We start from the raw sequence: 17946 nt of genomic DNA, 5'->3' as shown, positions 1-17946 counted from the left end.
CCTTTCTATTATTATTAATTTTATGCTTTAATTCTCCCAGTTCTTCAAATGATGAATTTATGTTATCCAAAAATTGCCTTTCCAGTTAACTTAATTGCTAGTCACTTGTATTGTTGTTGCTATTTTGTGTTCCCTTGAGGTTAGGTTTTCCTTTACAAGCCTAAGTAGCTTTAAACTGCAGTAACACTACGGGAAAACGAAGGGTGTGGGAATACATAAAAGACCAATTAGTTGTCTCTCTTGGGGCACTCACTTTTTACTGGATACTTGTGCTCAGAGCTCACTGTACCTCATCAGTTTGATGTCTGAAGCATCAAATGTTCCCAAGTTGATCTTTTGGACAAGAGATTCTCTTCTACATGTCTGTTACACCTACATCCCCTCCAACTTAAAGTCTTTTCTTGGCTATCTCTTTTCAGAATGAAATCTAAATGCCTTCCAATGAGATTGAAAGCATTGTCAAATATAGCCAAGCTGGAAAAGCCCTATCCCTGGATCACTGCTGTTGGCTTGCATTTGTCCAGGTCTTTCCTGGACCTCTGAGCCTTGTCACTTGCTGTGTAAACTGAAGCTTCTCCCTCTTTGCTACTGTCTAGACATCCCAAGCTGTTTCACGGCTTGGTGACTTTGCAAGTGCCTTTCCTATGATTCACAAAACCTCCTTTTTTGATTAAAAAAAGTATTTATTTAATCACTTTACATGCCCATATTAGCCCCCCTCTCTCCTCCCAGTACTCCCTCATGCAGATCTTCCCTCCATTCCTCCCTCCTCACTCCCCCTGCAAACACTACCCCTCCCAACCCAACCCGACCCAACCCACTCCCCACCCTGGGCACATTAAGTCACTTATGTACTAAGCACATCCTTTCCCACTGAGACCAGACAAGGTAGCCCACTTAGGGGCTCAGAATCTACAGATAGGAAAATGCTTTAGGGACAGCCTCCATTCCAGTTGTTAGCAGACTCACATGAAGACCAAATTGCACATCTGTTACATATGTGTGAGGGGGCCTAGGTCCAGCCTGTGTTCACTCTTTAGTTAGTCGTTGAGTCTCTGAAAGCCCTTAAGGATCCAGGTTAGTTGACTCTTGTTGGTCTTCTTGTGGAGTCCCTGTCCTCTTTGGATACTTCCTTATTTAAATGAAAAAATAAACAAAAGCCCTGTTTCTTAAGGATCTTTCCTTTCTGCTTTAGACTTTTCATGTTTGTGACAAAATGCCTGACATAAGTCACTTAGGAGAGTAATTAAGCATTTGGTTTATTATTCAGAAGTTCAACTCCATAAGCTTTGGCTCTGCTGATTCTGGGTCATGGTGAGGCAGAACATCGTGGAAGGGGTAACATGTGGCAAGGGTTCTTCCTATTTATGGAGCAAAGACAGGGGGAAGGGGTCAGGGGCCAGATATAACCTTCCAATGTCCTACTTCTTCTAGCTGTTTTTTACCTGCTAAAGTTTCTACTAGCTCCCAAGCCATCACCATCAACTGGGGAGAAAACATTCAACACATGACCCCATGGAGAACAGTTTACATTCAAACCAGAACATGTTGCAATGTCCTAGCAAAGAGTTTCCTAACACTTATAGGTACAACTAAGTGACAATTGATTCTTCCTTATAATTAAATGTATTTTACTTGGTGCTAATTTAATAAATACGTGCTTAATATCTGCCAGTCATTCTTAAAAGCACCTAAGAAATGTTGTCACTTATCCTCCAACTAATACCCAGGAGATTGGTACCCATTCTTAAAATGCCTCATTACCATGTGAGAAAACTGAAGTAGAGAAAAGTCAAAAATGTCTTCCCTACCTTTTGATAGAAAGTGGGAGATACAAAATACAAATTGATGCAGAGCTTAGATCTAAATCCAATGTTGTGTGATGTTTCCTAGAGAGACATAAATGAAGATATGTGCTAACCACAGGCCAAAGAAACTATTTGCCTCAAATCTAGTTTAATGAACCAAAGTGTTTATTGGGGTCACTTACAGGAGCATGGGTGAGTCAGAGATCACTGCACAACCAAAAAGCCCACCCAGTATAGGTGCTGACTCATAAAACTGCGTCCTAGGGGGCAGCTCAGTGGGCTGGAAAACCTCCTACCTCAGCCATCCTTACCATTAGCATAGAACTGAGGAGGGGCCTACATTTCATGTACAGTTCAAGAGTTTCCTGAGACTTGTAATTTCGAGTACTTCTTGAGCCTTGTAGATTTTTGTTTACTTCCTGAGTAGTAATGAGCCTCATTCTAGGATGGAACATTTCAATTCCAAGGAAATAGCTGTGCAACACTCAGATATTCTCCTCTGCCATAGCCCCCATCCCTTCCCTCTGTCCTTCTACTCTGCATCTCTGCAGGACTCTACAGGAGCCACTGCCAACTACTGGAATTGATCAGCTGGCTGATAGGCCTGTCTTCCCCACTAAATCATATTCTCCATCATATGCAAATTACTGTCTTAGTTTGGTTTGGTTTGTTTCATTTTGTTTGTTTGCTTGTTTTTTTTTTTTTATGTCCTGAAACCTGGAAAGCTAAAACAAATAAATTTAGGTTCTGTGGGAAGTGTTTCAGAAGATGCTAAGAGTTTCTAGGTGTGAGATGCAAACAGGTTTCCAAAGCAATTAGCTCAAGACCTGTTCACCCAGGTAAAAGGATAATAAAAGCCTAAATACAACTGTGGCTATAAAGTGATTAGCCTGGCACATGGCAAGTGTGCAGTAAATGTTATTTCGCACTACACTAATAATAACAACAACTCACATTTAACAAGCAATTACCATGTGCCAACCATTGACTGTGAGCGGTTTATTTAACTCATTTAATCCTCATGATAACACTATAAAGTAAGCATTATCATCCTTACTGCGCTGGTCAGAATCGAAGCAATAAACCAGAAACTACCTTCAGGAGTAAACATCTGAGGACTGAACACCTTGAAGTGGTGGCATAGGTGAAGAAAGACCTGAGTGACCACAGAGGATAAAGAGTCAGCTTGGACTCTGAGGCAACAGAAAGCTGCTCCCACCAGAAGACTTGAAGAACAAAGGAAAAGGACAAAATCACAGAGCCCAGGGGCTGGGATCACTCAGTAGCAGTTGGTACCAAGGCACCAACCTCTGGAACAGGGCATGAACTAAAGCCACAAAAGAAAGCCTACACAAAAGGAGATATCTGAAGAGGAGACAGATTCCCTGAGCCATGGGCCAGAAAAGTCCTGGACAAAATGGGACCACCTAGGTGACAGAGAGACACAAGTAAGAAATTCCTTAATGTCTCCCCTCTTTCTTCTCTCCTGTCTGTAGCGAGTACCTCCTAATAGCAAAACCTCATGGGAACTCACCTTGAGAAATATCCTTCAAGGGTCAGACTCCCTACCTGATAGAGCAAAGCAGGTATAATGGTAGGTATGAGCATGAATGCCTATAGGCCTTTGGTGGTTGGACACTGAATTTCAGGCAAAGAAATTTTGAGATACAAAGGCAACAAACTATATGCAGCTTGACTCTGAGTAGTCTGTATCTATATGGTTGAATTCAGGCAGCCAGGATCTCATTTTGGCTGTCTGGGACCTTTTTTTTTTTCCCCAATCAAGGGGCTGTGGTCCTTGCTTAATATGGGACCTGTGACTGCAGCTTCTTTCACAACTTAGTGCTCTTTCATGGTTTGGAAATATGTCCTGCTACGCTTTCTTCAACAGTGATCTGTACCTGGGGTTCTGAGCCTGAGGATGGATGGCATTGTGTTTGGATCTGCCTTAAGGAAAATCATCCAGATCACTGAGTTTTCTGATTAGTGTTATATTGCTGCAAGCCTGTTTTGGTGAATCTAACAGTACATGTATATGCTGGAGGAAGCTCCTACCATATACCAACAACAAATAGCTGTAGGGCCCAGCATCAAACTTTAGGTCACATTTCTATTGGCTTCACCTTGAAAAAAAAACAGTGTAATTTAAAGTAGAGATGGCAAAACACTGGATCACTGCTTGACCAGCCTTTTCTGTCACTGTGAGGGGAGAATTATTCTGTTAGTTTACTGTTCTGTCAACATTAACACAAGCTGTCCTGTCAATTACAGAGTCAGGCACTTGCTCATATACTACTGAAGGCTGTTTCTGTCACTGTAAGACACTGGAAAGAGACTTTATTCCCAGAATGGTTGATACAGAATCCCAGGTCTTGGCCTGATATCAGAATGTGCATGTGTACCAGGGAACAGGTGGTAGGTAGGGTGCAGACAATGGAGAGATGAGCCGAGGTGAGTAGAATGATGTGACTGAAAGGGAAAGGGCAAGCAGAGATCACATGAAATCAATGTAAGGAGACACATCTGGAGCTACTTTAGGAGAAGAGTCCACATGGGTGAGCATGTGAAAGTACGATGCCAACAGGTGAATGTCCCTTGTAAGCTACGATACATTGAAATGAAGATTCCTTGCAAGTGGTGGGAAGGCTGTGCCTGTTAGATCCTACACATGACATGGATTCAGGACAAATAGCACACACTCTATAACGTGGGCAGGGATACCTTAGTCTGGCCGATAGCCCTCACCTCCATCAGGGGAGGAGGAATATGGGTGAGGGTTGGTGCCACTCATGTGCACCTGTGTGTTCATTCCCAACAGCTGGGCCACCTCTTTAAGGGCAGCCTTGTGTTCTTCTGGTCAGAGGCCAAATCTTGCCCCCACTCCCTCCCAAACACCCAGCTGCTGCCCTGGGAAGGGACTCAGGCCATTAGTGAGGACAGAGGGAGACAAAGGGGACCCTTTTGTGTCTCTAGATCCTGCAGCCCCCTAGCCGTTCCTATGGGCACACAGATGTCTGCAGGCTCTGCGAATGTTGTCTGATAGCCAAGGAGGGCAGTGGGCCAGGTCAGGGAACTGGGACTCCAGCCAGCACTGTCTGCCCTGGATTATTGCCCAGTCTGGGCCTTTCCTGCCAAAATCCATGCCAAGGGAATGTCCAGTGGCAGATCCCAGCATCCCAAGCAATTTGGGGCACGATGTCTTCATGAGAAATTAAAAACAAAACAAAACAAACCTTCTCAGCGTGTTGTGAAAGGGCCCCCATTGCTCACACTAAGGCCAGGTGTTGGAAGCTGCAGCTTGACATGTGTCTGCTTAGGGAATCCCCAGACCATCTGGGGGTGAGGAAAATACTCGGAACATTAGGGAGATGTGATGATCCTGGTGGTCCTGCTGCTCTGATAGATTTCCCCATCAGGACTGAAGGAAAGTTGTACTTCAAGCAGAACTTGCGAGCCTTTTCTCCATTTCCCTTTAGTATGTTAGTCCCCTCATTTGAACTTCCTTTTCCATATTCTCCTGACTTATAACTAATGTTCTACAGCTCTGTAGACTCTCCTCTCTTTCTTCCCACCAACACCAGTTCCTCACACTTAGGCCTTTCCTGCTGGCATTTTACTTGTTTCATAATGCTGTCCCACAAACCAACCAAACAACCCAACAACCAACCATCTAGCCAACGCCATCTTGCTAGGATCTAAGGTAGTTCTCTAGTATGGCACAGGTAGACCTTTGGGGAAAGCATGTAATAGTTACAAAGCCCCAGTTTCCTGGGCTTCCTCTGCCTGTCAAAACTGCCCCGAGAAAAGTGCAAAGGCAGCAGCTCTAGCTCCATCCATTTGACTGGTTCATGTTGAAGACATGGGCTCTGCTATGTAATCTGCTGGGATATGGCTAGCAGAGACGGGCTCATAACTGTCCAGGGAGACGAGAATATGGAACTGCTCCTGTTTTCAGGGTAGTGGAAGTGCTAAGAGCATAGGTTCAATGCTAGGAAATGGGCATCAGAATGCACCAATAATGAGTAGTATGGCCCTAGCTTCTGAGCTGGAACCCAAGGACAAGTGACGGGAGACACATACCCAGTTCCCAATGCTGGGATTCCTAGGCTTCTATCACAGGAACTTCAGGGCCCAAGGTTTTGTGGTGAAGGCTGTATTATTGACTTTTCTTAGAGTACAACAGGCTTGTGTTCCAACCACAGAAATGCATTTAGACTTGTGCAAAATTAGACAAATGATTGAACCACTTTGCGTCTCAGTTTTCTCATCTGACAAATGAAGAAATTTTTATATTATGTCAATGTATTGATTTATGAAAACTAAATGGACAGTATCTGTGAATGTACTTTGGACACTGATGGGGTAATATTACTAAACATCGAGTCTAATGCAAGAATGAAATGTCCTTGTGAAAAGCCAGAAGCTCAGCCATTAACTATGCAGGGCATGAATTTATTTTCTAGAAGGAAATTTGCAAGGCAATTCCTGTCTAGCCTTGGTATGAAAACAATGGCTTTTAACAGAGATCAGACTCATGAAAGGGTTTAGAGGAAGGTGAACTTAAGTTTAAATCCTTGAACTATAACACACAGGAATTGTATGACCTAGGACATCTGACAGCTGGAGAAAAAGGGGGAGAGGGAGAGAGAGGGGGGAGGGAGGGAGAAAGAGAGAGAGAATAATTTTATGGACTGAATTATATAATTCTCCCAAATTTATATGTTGAAACCTTAATACCTATATATGTGACCTTACCTAGAAAAAGGATCTCTGCTAGATTAAAATGATGTCATTAGAATAGATCTTAATCTGACCAAAGTAGTACTCAATTTTAGGAATTCACTTGCCTGGATTAAGGGAAATTAGATGACTGGTAAAGAAATTTCTTAGTACATCCAAATTTCTGGGTACATCCGTAAGTGTACACAGAAGAGATAGGTATTAAAGCAATGGGACAAATATGGACATTCATCCACTGTGACTGGCACCATCCAGCTGGCTGGGCCCCAAATAAAATGAAAAACAGAAGAAATGGAATTTTCACACTATCAGCTTCAGCTAGAGCATGCTTCTTCTGCCCTTGGACAGCAGAACTCTGTTCTCTGGTCCTCTGAGCTTGAGGTTTGCATCAATAGACCTCCAGGTTCTCAAGCCTTCAAAGTTAGAATTACATTGTTTTCTCCCCTACTTCTCTCGCCTTTGGACTTGTACTGAGCCATGGTATCAGTTTCGTGGGTCTCCAGCATGTAAATGGCATATCATGGGCATCTATAATTATATAAAGCCCTTTCAACTAATAAATCCTTTCTCATACATCTATATCTCATATTGGTTCTGGTTCTTTATTTCTGGATAATCTCAAATAAAACAAATGGTATAATTTAAAAAGAGAAAATTGGGAAACAGATATACACACACAGAAAGGACACTATATAAAGTTGAATACACCATGACGTGTCTATAAACTGAGGAATGGCAAAGATCACAGCAAACCAGGAGAATCTGATCGTGTGGAAGCCTTAGCCCTGGACCTTCAAAGTCAAGAAGTACAATACAATGCAATTCTATCATTTAAGCTGCAGAGTTTGTGGTACTTTGTTCTAGTGGCTCTAGAAAACTAGTACATCTATCTTAATGGAAGATTAGAGATCATCTAAGCAGTCAATGAATGACTGATAATATAATTGTTGCTCTTTGTTATGGCTTCTTAGTCTGGTTCACAAGAAGCAATGGAATTGGGTGTGAGAAATAGTCTTTAGCACCCAAGAGAAACCTGGCTATACATACCACCTACTAGTTTTGTTGTCTTGAGAAGAGCACTCAAACTAGTTGAACTTCAGGTCTTCAGCTGTGATGTAAAGATAGAGTAGTTCCCACTTCAGAGAGTGAAGTATGGTTACTTAGCACAGTGCCTGGCATAAAATCTTCCCAACCAGTAAGAGAAGGGGATGTGATAGAGGATAGCCACTGGGCACAATGTCATAGTTAGATGAAAATAACAATTCTGGTATCCCATAACACCATAGGGTATCTGGAGTTCATATATGTCACAAGGTGTTTATGGGATTTTGACAATACATTATGTGTCAATCAAAAGTAAAATTAATTGGGGCCTGGAGAGATGGTTCAGTGGTTAAGAGCACTTCCTGTTCTTCTAGGGGACCCAATTGCAGTTCTGAGCATTTGTGTCCTGTGGCTCACAACTGCCTATAACTTCACCTCCAGAGAATACAATGACTTTTTCTGGCCTCCGCAGGCACCCACACAGATGTGGCATACATTCACATAAACACACACATATACCAGGCAGTGGTGGTGCTTGCTCACCTTTAATCCCAGCACTTGGGAGGCAGAGGCAGGTGAATCTTTGAGTTTGAGGCCAGCCTGGTCTACACAGTGAGTTCTCAGGACAGTCAAGTCTACCTTCAAGAAACTCTATTTTGAAAAACCAAAGCAACCCAAACCAAACAAAAAAACCTAACAAAACAAACAAACAAACAAACAAACAAACAAATAACACCTCCCAAAGCCACACCCAAACCCAAAACAAATGCTAAAACCTATACACGTGAACAAATAAGTCTTTAAAATAAGATTAATTTCATGAAAAGCATTCTGCGTGCTACTGTAGATGTATTAATTGCTCTATGTAGCACAACCCTATGGCTGTAGTTAATGTCTGTCTCCCTGAAGCTTCTCTTCAGGCCTACCTTAATCTAGTGATCCTCTTCCTCCTCCTCCTTCTCCTCCTTTTCTTCTTCCTCCTCCTCCTCCTTCTTCTCCTCCTTCTACAGTTTTTTTTTTGTTTTGTTTTGTTGTTGTATTTGTTTGTTTGTTGAGACAGGATCTCTCTATGCAGTCCTGGCTTAGAACTTACTGTGCAGACCTTGGTTAGTCTTAAACTCACAGAAATCCATTTACCTATGCCTTTCTAGTTCTGGGATTAAAGGTGTATACAACTTTGCCCAGCCAATTCAGTGATCATTCTTTTTTCAGAGCTCCTGCATTCTAAAGTTTGACAAGTCATTACATATTGTCTTCAGGGTTGTTTCAGGTATAAGTCTGTCACAGAACCAAAGTACAGAGCTGTACTCTTTCTTAATAGGTGCCCAGGGATGGATGACTATTTGAGTGACTGGCTAATGGGATGGAGCTGAGTAATCGCAGCATCAGCATGCCTTCATCTATGAACATGACCAACTTCTAAATTACCATAGCATATGAGAAAGTGTTTTTAGCAATCTATATATTTGGTTTTGAGTTACCTTTAAAAAACAGCAATTCCCAAGGAGCATTCTATAATGTCATCTAGGCATAATACCATGTATATATGATAAAGTAAATATATTCCTAGCTCAGGATGGGGGCTTGATTGGATAGTTTAATGTTAAATTCTGATTTTTGTTAATTAAAAATTATCCTGCTATATCCACGGAGTTGGTGGAAGAAATGGGTAGAAAAAGTGTTTTTAGTTTAGGATGAGATTGTGAAAGGAACTGTGTTTAGTTCAGTCTAAGGAGAAGGGACTTCAAAGGCCCCAGAACTTAACAATGGAAGCCCCAAGGGTTCAGTTTCCTTTGCAGCCAGGCAGCAGGCTCACTCTCCTAGCCTTTTGTAGGTAGGGTCTGGTGATAGGATCTTTTCTCTAGATGCTAATTACTGTTTTCAGACCATTACTCTTCTCCTCTGTCATTTTAATTTCTTCTGGCAACCTCTTGGCTACTCCCCAACATTCCCTGTTGACCTACATCCCAGACCCTTGTTTTCTCCCCAACTCACATTTTGACTGATAAGCAATATTCAGTTTGGAAATAGTAGGTGACATCTGTAATTCCAAGACTCAGGAAGGTGATTATGAGTTCTAAGCCAGCCTGTGTTATGTAATGAGTTAGAGACCAGATCTGGTTTTCTAATTTTAGGAAGGAAGGAAGGGAGGGAGGGAGGGAGGGAGGGAGGGAGGGAGGGAGGGAGGAAGGAAGGAAAGCAAGCAAGAAAGCAAGCAAGGAAGGAGATCCAGACAGGTAGATAAATATTTCAAAAGTAAGACAGTGAATGTAATGTTGAAGGTTAAAATCCACACAATACCCTTACTTATTCTCCTGACTTCATTTACAGTGGTCTCTCCTGTCCTTCTTAAACCTCACGCTCATAGCCATGTATTATATCTTATCACATTGTAGAAATAATCTACTCCAGGAATCCAAACCTATAGGATGTGTTCAATGATCACAATTTCTTTTCCTTTAAATTATCTCACCCTCTTCTTTCTCACAGTTAGTTCTATCTCTTCTCCTATAGCATCTCCTTTGACCAATCTCTTAAACCTCTCAATGAACCTCCTTGGCACAACATAAATTTGTATTAATCTAACCTTTTGTCTTCTGTAAGAGTATTTTAAGAGAGAACAACCACACACAGCTTTGCGCTGCTACAGATTCAGTCTCTAATCCTCACCTTTGCCCTACCTTCTGTGTACCTCTAAGCCCATTACTACCTTTAACAAAAGGTAATTCAAGCAGCAATTCACATTATGAGTAATCCTGCAATTCTAAGATGCAACTTCCTCAACCCTTCATCCTCCCTTTTCCTACTAAACACAGTATTGAAGTCCAGCCGTATCATGTCTTTTTTTTTCTCTAGAGAACCATGAAAATTCCTTTCTTATTTCATACCCAGCATTCCTTCTCTGATCCATGACTGTATTCATCTCCTTTCTTGAATCTTCAAGCCTTATATCTGTAAATAACATAAATATTTTGAACAGTTCCTGTATCAAAAACCATTTTATATTCCTGTCTAGAATATCAGCCTCTCTCTTTCTCCCCTTTATCTCCTTCTCTAATAAAACTTTTCTCCTTCAGTTTTTGAAATAGGGCTTCAAGCAGCCCAGGCTGGCTTCAAATTCACTAGACAGTCAAGGATAATCTTGCGCTCCTGATATTACCACTTCCACCTCCCAAGTGACCAGACTGCAGATGTGCACCACCAAGACCTCAATCCTTAACAATGGCTTTGTAGTAAATTTCACGTGTTTTAGAGTTTATGTATTTATCACTGACTAGTTTGGCTACTTTGGAAAGTGCACATATGTATCATGGTTAGTTATCATTTTCAACTTGACACAGTCCTGCCCAGACTTCTCCAAAATTATGGATTGTAACCTGAGGTTGTAAACTCAGTATACCATCTCTTCCCTAAACAACTTAGGGAACTTCTGTTCAAGGTATTTTGCCACAGCACCAGAAATGAAACCAAATTGAGAAATTAATAAAAACAGTGGAGTTGTTGCTCTGATAGATCTGATCATACACCTTTTATGCCTTGGACTATTTATGTATGAAGAACATGGAAACGTTGTTGAATGTTAGATGCAATGAGCGTTTTTGTTTTGTTTTTTTTTTTTTGTTGTTGTTGTTGTTGTTGTTTGGTTGTTTGGTTTGGCTTTTTTTTTTTTTTTGTCTACTTGAATTTAGACTTTCTTTAAGAAAAAAAGGGGGGCAGGGAAGAGGTTTGGAATGGCCAGGGAAGTAACTCATAAACACTTTGAACAGGAACCAAGACTCCAAAACTTGGGTACTCCTTGTACCCTTAGCCTGGGATCTCTAACAGACTTCCACCCACCGGTTTCCTTTTCAACAAGACACCCAGATCAGCAGCAGAGGTACCTCAGGTCGCGCTCAGATTGTGAACAGTGGGATGGAAGGGGAAAGTCCAAAAAACAGGAGCTGAGAAGAAGGGGAAGGGATGAAGGAGAACCTAGGCTCTGAAGGACAGAGTTGGGCCACAGGAGGTGGAGGTGAGCCAGTATGGGGGTGCCCCTGCTGACTCCCTGGACCCCAGAGATTCCCATGGTTTGTTCTGTAGTCCACTCCCCTACTCCTGGAGCCTCACAGGTCCAACTCCAAGTTCTCCAATTCCTCCTCCAGAACCCTCCATCGAGCCAGCTTCTCCAGCTGTTCTCTGCTGGGCTGGCTGACCTACCCCGGCCTGGATGCGTTGCTGCAGCACCTCCGCCTGCTGAAGCTTCTTCCTCAATTCTTGATCTTCTTGGCTTTCTCTGTGGTGGCAGCAGAGTCAGATAGATGGATCAGAGGCAGCTAGAGGGATGGCCTAGGGGCTGTGGAAAGCACTAGGCGTCTGGGCTGTGTCTCCCAGAGACACCTTATCAAGAGTCCTGCTCAAGGCCTCCGTGTCTTTCTCCTGCTGCTGCCTCCTTTTCTCCTTCCACTTCAGGTTGTGTTTGACTGTCTTGGAGAGGCCTGCTTCACCACCTTCAGGTCTGGATGGGGTGACCAGTGTGGTAGACTCAGGGATCAGCCATGGTTTATCAGTTGATCAGTTTTGGTTTATTCTTGAAAAACTTTACATACTTGTTTTCATACACTGTCAACTTGATACAACCTAGAATCCCCTGAGAAGAGAATCTCAGTGAGAAATTGTCTGGATCAAGTTGGCATATAGACCCACACTCAGAAGAGGGCTCAGTACATTGCTGCTGATTTTGAAAGGAAGGAGTTTGGTGCAACCACACTCCAAGGAGATTATATTGTTGGATGGCTCATACTGTTTCTCTGAGAGGGATGGAATAAGCCTTGTTTTGTCAATTCCAAAAAATGTGAGAATCAGAATTCGGTGCTGGCTCCCAATGAACCAGCAGTTGCTGGAATTTTAAAGATGGATTATTGAGTGATCTTTGTAGAAACAATAAACATGAAGTGGAAGCCTTGCAATTTTCCTCTCCCTCTCCTTCTCCCTCTCTTTCTCTCTTGTGTCCTTGTCACCAGAGCCTTGGAGCCCAACAAGGAGCCAACTGGGAGCGAATAAGTGTAGTCTGTGCAGTCCCCATTCTAAAACAGAAGTATAGGATGCGTTTCAGATGGAAAACAATCAAACATTGGCAGAGTAGTTTACATAACAATTCTTTCTGATTGGTACTAGAGTTATGGAAGCTATTTAAACAATTTCTATAGTTTAGAGGTGTTTTATGTTGTGATGATCAAATTTATTCATTAACTTGGCTTGGGCTACAGGATGCCCATTCAAAATGTAGTTAAACGTGATTCTGGGTGTGTCTGGGGGCGTGCTTCTGGATGGGATGAGCATTCTCGTTACCAGACTAAGAGAAGAAAATCGTTCTTTCCTGTGTTAGTGGCTACAACGAAGCTACTGAAGGCCCACGTAGAATTAAAAGGCTGAGAAAGAGAGTCTGCCTTCTTCATCCAGTAGGCTTGAAGCTGTTTTTGAACAGATATCGGTCTCCTACTACATTTGGTCTTGGACAGGACTGTGCCATTCCTGGGCTTTTTATTCTGTATATGAGACAATATTTGATAACAGTCTGTCTGCCTACCTCATATCTGCTCTAATTTTCTGAAAAACCTAATATACAGCTTCACATCAGAGCAAACTTAAAGCAGTTATAGACCCAAATTTGAATAATTAGATTGCAAGTTACTAGTTCAAGGTCATACCACCAGGAATATAACCTAGTGTCTTAGTTATGTTTCGATTGCTGTGAAGAGATACCACGACTACAGCAAATCTTATAAAGAAATTGGGACTGGCTTACAATTCAGAGGTTTAATCCATTCACATCATAGCCAGAAAACAGGTCAGCCTGCAGTCAGATATGTTGCTGGAGAAGGAACTGAGAGTTCTACATCCTGAGGCAGCAGGAAGACAGAGTAACACTGGACCTACTTGAGCATCTGAAACTTCAAAACCTATCCCCAATGACACACTTCCTCCTGCCAGGCTATACCTAATTGTACCAATCCCTATTGGCCTACGGGAGTCATTTTCATTCAAACCATCACACCTAGGAACTCAGTTTCCTGAGCTGGTGCTTAGTCACTTAAGTGATATCTCTTCATCTTTTTCAATGTCATTTAAAGATCATACAACAGAGTCCTTTTATATAGTTGGGTGGAACAACACTAGTTCTCTTCTACTTCTGCTTTGTTCAAATTAATGCTTATTTTCTACAATTTGTGGTCAGAGAACATGAGATGCTCATCTGAACACCACTTAGTACCTCAATGGTTTGCGTGATACCTGTTGTTGTATCAGTTCTATTGAGGAATATGACAAATTAGTGATGTCACAAGAGATTTATGCATTACTTAAGTAAGATGCACTCTAACTGACATTTATTCTTGGTAGACTGAAGACAGAGTTAGAATTATGCACTACTGCTTGCAATATTTATTAAGAAGCAAAACCTAGGTACACTCTAGTTTTTAACTGTATAAGACCAGGTGATTTTCCTTCTTAGCCAAGCTCCTTTGTGAAAACTAGCAGGTTCTCTGTCTACAATACCTTTATCTAGACCGGTTTTCCTTCCTCATCTCTCCTAGTTATTATGCCATGTCAGAAGCACTGAGCTCAAGTTTGAAGAGTAGGTGTGAGGTCACCAGAAGGTCAGTAATACCTCTCAGCAGGCTAGGGAGTTTTGAGACAAGTCATTGTCCAATTGTAAAGCCAACACCTGATAGCCTTTCTGCTACAGGGTGGAGACCTTTGCAAGGAAAACTGTAGCTGGAATCTTTCTCTGGGTTTGCCCTTCAACAGGAAGTCTGGTTTCACTCATCACAGCAATGCTGTCTGTGGGTCCGGCTATTCACATGTGATCACACTTTAGAGACAATTAGCATCGTCTAAGGGTGTGATATTTCAAGGTGTAGGAGTTCCTTCCTTTCTTCCTAAAAGGTTAGAAGGTTTTGAATTGTCAAAGTATGCAGGGACAAATTCTACTGTGATCATTTGGTCAGATTTGTGTTTGGTGTGAGACATCCTTTGATCTGGGCATCTGCTGTATAGGGAGTTAAAATTTGCCTGAATATCATAATTAAGGCTATTCAAAAGCAGTGGTATGTGACAGATGTTTTAAGTTCAAAATTGGGATAAAGATTTAATGAAATTTAAAATGAGGAGAATATAGCTTCCTATCATAGTAATCAGTATCCTGGATCATCCAGACTTCTTCAACTAAGGTCCATTATTCAACCATAGATATGTCGTCATGATGCCTCCTGAATTTAGCATCCATTATTATTGACATGTTGCTATGAAAGCTGATGCTTGGAGAAAAATGAGAAATCACAGCTGTCAATCATGCTAGGAGAATATCAGCTTCCAGGGACTTTTGTTCTTCTATTTCTTCTCAACATTCTTCCAATTTTTAAATCACTAGATTGTATATGTGTGTGGCTGGGTATGGGTATGTGCATGTGAATACCAGTGCTTGTTGAGACCAGAGACTTTGGATCCCTCTGGATCTGCAGTTACAAATGGTTGGAAGCTACCTAACATGGAAGCTGGGAACTGAAGTCAGTATTTAACCATCTTTTTTTCTTTGCCTATAGCAGAAACCACCAGTAGAAACTTTCTATAGCACCATAAAGTTTCCAATGAAGCAATATGATTCATAAATATCACAGTTGCAGTTCAGATCACATTACTACCCCTTTTCATCCACCAACGTACACCCTGGTCCTGAAAGTCAGGAACAAGAGATGACTATCAATGCTTTGAAAGTATAGTGCAACTGGCAAGTCTGGTGTAGCAAGAGTAGAGCCAGGAGCTAGTGAGAATATAGAACAGAAAATTAATATATCATAGTTTTAGTTGCTCACTATAGTACTTCAGAAGCTAACTTCTATTAGATCAAGCCTTTATTATAAAATAGTAGAAGTTGCTAGGCAGTGGTGATGCATACCTTTAATCCCAGCACATGGGAGACAGAGGGCAATCTAGTCGATAGAATGAGTTCTAGATCAGACAGGGCTGTCCAGAGAAACCCTGTCTTGAAAATAACAACAAAACCAAAAATAGTATAAGTTAGTATAATTCTTTAGCTTAATTGCCACAGAAGTTTTGAAATGGTATATTACTCTTAGAAAGAAATAAAAGGTCTCAGCTGAAAATGATGGCATGGCAACATGAAGACTAGGTCTTGTAGTCCAATGGCAGAGTGGGGAGAGAGAGAAGCAGGAGTGAGATCTTAGCTTCACCTGTTTAAGTACAGTTGGCCAGATCAGTATCTTTTTCAGGGTTACGTCTTTACCACGGAATATCAAATCATTAACAGATACAATGGCCAGTTTCCAATATGAAGGTTTAGCAACTACAGTTTCCCCTTTCATCTACAATTATTTGATTTGAACTGCTGTAGTTAATGGGGTATACTATCTCTAGGTCACTTTAAAAGTCTTATTTTGGTAGAGGAGAGTACTGGAGATCAGACACAAGACCCTACATGTGTTCTCTATACATCCCTCCTCACTCTCCTACAAATTCACAGTCTCTGTTTTCCTCAACTGTTATTGTACACATACATCTATGTGTATATACATATATATTCCTAATATAACCCATTTAGTTTGTATCATGTTACTTGTATGTATGTTTTCAGGGCTTACCATTTTGTAATGGATAATTGGTGTGTTAAGTCACTTTCTACAGACTGATCTGAGCAGTTATGATATAGTAGTTTGAATGACAACGGCCCCCATAAACTCATATATTTGAATGCTTGGTTCCCCTCCCCCAGGTTGGTGGCTATTTGAGGAAGGATTAGCTGGTGTGGCTTCATTAAAGGGTTTATCACTGGGGGGGTGGGGTGGATTTTGAGGTTTCAAAGTCCATGTCATTTCCAGTTAGCTTATTCTTCTTCGTGCTTGTGAATAAGTTACTGCCCCAGTACCATGCCTGCCTGCCTTTTGACTGTGGCCAAGCTTGGCACCATGATGATCATGGACTTGCCTCGTAAAACTGTAAACAATCCCCTAATAAAGTCTTTCTTCTCTAAGTTGCCTTGGTCATCGTGTCTCTTCACAGCAATGGAAAGGTAACTAAGACATGAGCTGCTTCTTGGAATTAAAATACATAGAAGCCAGCCAGGCATGCTGGTATGCACCTTTAATCTCAGTACTTGGGAGGGAGAGGCAGGCAGATCTCTTGAGTTTGAGGCCAGCCTGGTCCACAAAGTGAGTTCCGGTATAGCCAAGGGTTATAGAGAGAAACCCTGTCTCTAGCAAATAAACAAAAACAACATAGAAACCATCAGTCGAAAAGTTCTCAAGTGGCTTTTATGGTTTGCAAAGCTTTTAAAGTATTCTTTACAGGAACTCACACTTTAAATTTGTTAAGTGAAGTCTGAGGATGTGGCTCAGCTGGTAGAGTTCTTGCCTGCAGGCACAACTTCCTAGGCTTGATAAAACAAGGGAGGTGGTAGTGAGTGCCTGTAGTTAGGACACTCAGGAAGTAAAGGAAGAAAGACCCAGAGGCCAACTTCATTCTTGGCTACAAAATGAGCTTGAGGCCAGTCTGGGCTACAAGAGACTTTGTCTCAAACAAGAGAAGTCTGGGTCAGTAAGATAGTTCAGTGGATAAAGGCACATGACACCAAACTTAACAAGCTAAGTTCAAATCCTGGGATCCACAGGGTGGAAGAAGAGGTTTCCACAAGTTGTCCTCTGACTTCCATATGTGCACCCTGGCACATGCACCACCTCACACACTAAATAAGTTAATATGAAAAAGTATTACATGAAGTAACATGAGCGTCATAGTTTTGGTAATCCACCATTTTCATTCCAGAACCTGAAGATGGCAAACCAGTAAGCAAATAATTGCTCAGGCAAAATTTCAAGTGTACTACCGGGATTCATAATGATAAGTACTTTTCATTAATTGTTTAAAGACATTATGGGTCAGAACATAAACTCACAGAGAAGCTGAATAGTGGATGCAAGGTCACATATTTAATGAATGGCACAACTGAGCTTTAAACCTAAGTTTTTAAGAATGCCTGGGATTTTAACTATTATGCACTTTTTATAGAACTGGAAGTTGGATATTGATCTAGACTAAAGCCATCTTACACTTTGAACTTTCATTTGGTTTGGAAGTCATTTAAAAAGTTTAGATGGCACCAGTTTGTATTGCTGTCTCATGGAATAAGCTATCAAGAGCATCTCCATTCATTGAATATTTGTGAAGAGCTTTCCCATAGTCTTTTATGTTCCAAAGTCAAGAGATCACAGTTACACCCAGGGACATAGGATCTATCTAACATGTATAGCAAGACAAAATACTCTGATTGAACTAACAACTAGACTATCTAATCATATCCCTT

The 17946-nt window shown here is 41.5% G+C and overlaps 1 pseudogene; it reads right to left on the bottom strand.

Annotated features, from left to right (window-relative positions):
• Gm14660 (predicted gene 14660) lies at window positions 11267-12194 on the bottom strand (annotated as a pseudogene).

The sequence above is a fragment of the Mus musculus genome, chromosome X, assembly GCF_000001635.26.
Source record: "Mus musculus strain C57BL/6J chromosome X, GRCm38.p6 C57BL/6J".
In the NCBI taxonomy this organism is placed as follows: Eukaryota; Metazoa; Chordata; class Mammalia; order Rodentia; family Muridae; genus Mus; species Mus musculus.
Note: the sequence above shows the minus strand (reverse complement) of the source record. Positions and strands in the feature narration are given on the sequence as shown.